Raw genomic sequence first — 5,751 nt, 5'->3', positions numbered from 1 at the left:
ATTTTATTTTTGAAAAGAAATCTTACAATTCTTAAATTAAAAACAAATCAGACATGTATATTGAAGAAAAGCATCTCATTAATGCCTCCTTATTTTTCCACTTGATCCATTACATCAAAACTATTAACAGGTGCAGGTGAAGAAAGTGATCATGTTCACTTACACATTCCTATCTTGTAGTGTGGCTCTGTATAGAATGGCTTTATTTCGCCTCTACACAAAAGCCTGTCCGATTACATCTCACTCTCATTCATAGTTGCTGAACCTGTTTCAGGCTCATTGTAATAAAAGTACTTCTTTACATCTTATTATAATGTGAAACATTTTGGCTCAGGGTTTGCATCTCACGTCATATTTAAAAAACAAAAAACCTAAAACTGTTAGTGTCATATTACAGTAAGTATATGTACAAGAGTGTTGGAGCAGAAGAGTAATCATTTCAGAAGGTACAGATGGCATATAAATTGGCAACCTACAATATCTTTCAACTGTGCATTTTAGCTAAATAAGATACTGAATGACAAAGGTAAATGTACAATAATTCAACAATAAGCAGAAAAGGGTGAAATGAAAACAGTTTAAAAGCTTTACAGATATCCAACCCCAATTCCAAAAAAGTTGGGACGCTGTGTAAAACATAACTAAAAACAGAATGTGATAATTTGCAAATCATGGAAACCCTATATTTCACTGAAAAATAGTACAAAGACAACATATCAAATGTTGAAATTGAGAAATTTTATTGCTTTTTGAAAAATATATGCTCATTTTGAATTTGATGTCAGCAACACATTTCAGAAAAGTTGGGATGGGGCAACAAAAGACTGAAAAGAAACTAATTTGGTGAATTGACAACAGGTCAGTAACATGATTGTGTATAAAAAGAGCATCCCAGAGAGGCTGAATTTCTCAGAAGTAAAGATGGGGAGGGGTTCACCACTCTGAAAGACTGCATGGACAAACAGTGCAACAATTTAAGAACAACGTTCCTCAATGTAAAATTGCAAAGAATTTGGGGATCACATCATCTATGGTCCATAATATCATGAAAAGATTCTGAGAATCTGGAGAAATCTCTGTATGCAAGAGACAAGGCTGAAAACTGACATTGGATGCCTGTGATCTTCAGGGCCTCAGGTGACACTGCATTAAAAGCAGACATGTTTCTGTAGTGGAAATCACTGTATGGGCTCAGGAACACTTCAGAAAACCATCATCTGTAAAAACAGTTCATTACTGCATCCACAAATGCAAGTTAAAATCAGATATAAACAATATCTAGAAACACCGCCACCTTCTCTGGGCCCAAACTCTTTTATGATGGACTGAGGCGAAGTGGTAAACTGTCCAGAGGTCTGACAAATAAAAAGTAGGAATTATTTTTAGAAATCATGGACACCACGTCCTCCAGGCTAAAGAGGAGAGGGACCATCTGGCTTGTTATCAGTGCACAGTTCAAAATTCAGCATCTATGATGGTATGAGGGTGCATTAGTGCCCATAACATGGGTAGCTTACACATCTAGGAAGACATTATTAATGCTAAATTATATATACATGTTTGAGAGCAATATGCTGCCATCCAGACAAAATCTTTTTCAGGGAAGGCCTTCCTTCTTTCAGCAAGACAATGCCGAACCACTTTCTGCACATAATTATTAAAACTGCATGGCTCTGTAGTAAAAGAGTCCGGGTGCTAAACTGGCCTGCCTGCAGTCCAGACCTGTCTTCCATTATGAAGCGCAAAATATGACAAAGGAGACCCCGAACTGTTGAGCAACTGAAATTGTATATCAGGGAAGAATGGTACAACATTTCTCTTTCAAAACTACAGCAATTGGCCTCCTCAGTTCCCAAACATTTACAGAGTGTTGTTAAAAGTAGAGGTGATGCAACACAGTGGTAAACATGCCCCTGTCCCAACTTTTCTGAAATGTGTTGCTGACATCAAATTCAAAATGGGCATACAGTATATATTTCAAAAAACAATAAAATTTCTCAGTTTCAACATTTGATATGTTGTCTTTGTACTATTTTCAATGAAATATAGGGTTTCCATCCATCCATCTATCCATAGCTGCTTATCCTGTTCTACAGGGTCGCAGGCAAGCTGGAGCCTATCCCAGCTGACTATGGGCAAGAGGCGGGGTACACCCTGGACAAGCCACTAGATTATCGCAGGGCTGACACATACAGTAGAGACAAGCAACCATTCACGCTCACATTCACACCTACGGTCAATTTAGGGTCACCAATTAGCCTAACCTGCATGTCTTTGAACTGTGGGGGAAACCAGAGCACCTGGAGGAAACCCACACAGACACGGGGAGAACATGCAAACTCCACACAGAAAGGCCCTCGCCGACCACTGGGCTCAAACCCAGAACCTTCTTGCTGTGAGGCAACAGTGCTAACCACTACACCACCGTGCCACCCATACAAATGTAATTTTATGTAAAGTAATATAATTCATAATGAAATGATGTAGAACCAGGGACAATTTCAAACACGATAAGTATCCGTTCAGTTTTGCCTTAAACTCTAAAATAAAAGGACCAAGTTGTCACCTTTGCCTGTCATTGGTCTGGTGCCACCTAGGGGACATACTTTGTACCTCATCTCATCTCATTTTCTCTAGCTGCTTTATCCTGTTCTACAGGGTCGCAGGCAAGCTGGAGCCTATCCCAGCTGACTATGGGCGAAAGGCGGGGTACATCCTGGACAAGTCGCCAGGTCATCACAGGGCTGACACATAGACACAGACAACCATTCACACTCACATTCACAACTATGGTCAATTTAGAGTCACCAGTTAGCCTAACCTGCATGTCTTTGGACTGTGGGGGAAACCGGAGCACCCGGAGGAAACCCACACAGACACGGGCAGAACATGCAAATTCCGCACAGAAAGGCCCTCGCCGGCCACAGGGCTCGAACCCGGACCATCTTGCTGTGAGGCGACAGCGCTAACCACTACACCACCGTGCCGCCCCATACTTTGTACCTTTAGTATGATTATTTTTCCTGGAAACCTTTTATAAGGTGCATTATTGGACCTTAAAAAAATCTAGCCACATCCTAAGCCACAGATCATAAATTGTAACATGAAATTGAAGATATTTTTTCAAAGTAGCTATATTTTAAATTCTTTTGACCAATCCATTCTGTTTTCATTTGGTTATTCCACTGTAATAGACTAGAACTGGCCTCGACTCTCTTGTGGACACCCACAGAGGAAAGGAAATATCGGGCATATTCTACTCAAAATTTCCACATATGTCGATGGAATATTTGAGATGGAATTTGAAGGGATCGCTAACCCACAATTTGCAGATATTTTGATGCACAGAAAGCTAGCACAGTGGTGGTCATGTGCTTTCAAAACAAAAACAAAGAACTGTATTTTAGGAAGGGTGAGCCCACCCCTTTAAGGATCCTAAGACCTTAAACATGATTAAAGTAACACCTTAAAGTAACACTTTGATGGTTCCACTCCAGACACAATGACAAGTACAGTACTTTATTTCTGAGATTGTACACACAGTTGAAAACATGATATGATAATATAAAAGATATTAAATATGGTGGGCGGCACGGTGGTGTAGTGGTTAGCGCTGTCGCCTCACAGTAAGAAGGTCCTGGGTTCGAGCCCCGGGTCCGGCGAGGGCCTTTCTGTGTGGAGTTTGCATGTTCTCCCCGTGTCCGCGTGGGTTTCCTCCGGGTGCTCTGGTTTCCCCCACAGTCCAAAGACATGCAGGTTAGGTTAACTGGTGACTCTAAATTGACCATAGGTGTGAATGATTGTCTGTGTCTATGTGTCAGCCCTGTGATGACCTGGCGACTTGTCCAGGGTGTACCCCGCCTTTCGCCCATAGTCAGCTGGGATAGGCTCCAGCTTGCCTGCGACCCTGTAGAAGGATAAAGCGGCTAGAGATAATGAGATGAGATGAGATTAAATATGGTAATGACATTATATAGTGAGATGATTCAAAGATTCATGGAATTTTTGGTTTGCTTCTTCATGTACATGAAATTCTCATCTCATCTCATTATCTCTAGCCGCTTTATCCTTCTACAGGGTCGCAGGCAAGCTGGAGCCTATCCCAGCTGACTACGGGCGAAAGGCCGGGTACACCCTGGACAAGTCGCCAGGTCATCACAGGGCTGACACATAGACACAGACAACCATTCACACTCACACCTACGGTCAATTTAGAGTCACCAGTTAACCTAACCTGCATGTCTTTGGACTGTGGGGGAAACCGGAGCACCTGGAGGAAACCCACGCGGACACGGGGAGAACATGCAAACTCCACACAGAAAGGCCCTCGCCGGCCCCGGGGCTCGAACCCAGGACCTTCTTGCTGTGAGGCGACAGCGCTAACCACTACACCACCGTGCCGCCCATGTACATGAAATTAATACAGAATTTAGAACAACAGAGGCAACTGTATGGTGTATAATATATATATATTTTTAAATGATGTTAAATGTGAAAATGTGACCACATTGGATGGCATATTGGCATTTTGTACCATTTGACAATTTGAAGCTCTCTTGAGCAATACTCTTTCAAAAGAGAAGTTTCAGAAGAGGGGTTGCAGCATACCTTCACCGTGGAAAGGCCATGAGTTGAATTTTATGACAGGCCTGTCACTATTGCCTCAGCTTTACTCAAAAATAAAACGATTATTGAAGTACGACTGAATGAATATGTCTGAAAGCCTGAAAGTTGACTGTATGAAAAAGACTAAATTGCAAATGATCCCATCTTGGGCATGTACTTCAGTCAATAACTTGTATGATTTTTTTTAAAGGTCAGGGCTGTCAAAAACAAACAAACAAACAAACAAACAAACAAACAAACAAACAAACAAACAAACAAACAAACAGGAGAACCAAATTCACACCAAGACAGATTTGGTAGTAAGCTGACAGCCAATAAATCAAGACAATTTCAAACTTGAAATAAATATAAAAGTATCTAGAAATAGGCTTAAAAACTGTATATTGTTTGAAAACACTAATAAAGAGAAATATTACTTACATTTTGCCTATATTTAAGATATTTTTACCTACCAAGATATTTCAGAGGGCATGGACTCATTGTATAAATAATGTATATTGTATGAGTGATTAATTCCATCATGTAAATGGATATTCAAAACATTATGTACACTATGTTATACAAAAAAATAAACCACGCTAATTTCTCAGTTTTAGTCACTGGTAAAAAAAACTAGCCCTTTTGTAAATGGTGCTCTTGTAGCCTGGCGATCCACATACAGTATGGGTTCAAAAGTGTGCTTATGAACTAATGTGCTCTTTTGTTCAAGCCTGTCCTGATACACATTCAACACTGATCTCTTCCAAAAACCTTGCAATGTTGCTAGAACAAATTATAGTAGCAGGGAGTGCTGCTGAATACAAAGAGCAACATGGCTGATCCAACAATTTTATTAAGTGTAAAATAATCATCTAAAGGTCTCATTACTTTCGCAAGAAAGTTATAGGTTTGTGTGGTTTAGGATACTTACTATGCTGAGTGTTAAGTAATATCACTGTATAGAAAATCTTAGAGTCAAATCAGGTTAGGTTTTAGGAAGAACTGACTGGACTGCCCATAATCAGTAACCTGAGGTCTTTATGAATCTTTGTGCAGGATGATTGCTTTATTTTATTATCATTTTATCACCTGTAAGGAATTTGGTCATGATTCTGTAGACTCAGTAAAATACGTGGGCGGCGCGGT

Source organism: Neoarius graeffei, chromosome 24, assembly GCF_027579695.1.
Source record: "Neoarius graeffei isolate fNeoGra1 chromosome 24, fNeoGra1.pri, whole genome shotgun sequence".
In the NCBI taxonomy this organism is placed as follows: Eukaryota; Metazoa; Chordata; class Actinopteri; order Siluriformes; family Ariidae; genus Neoarius; species Neoarius graeffei.
The sequence above is the reverse complement of the archived record's forward strand: the minus strand, read 5'-3'. Positions refer to the sequence as shown.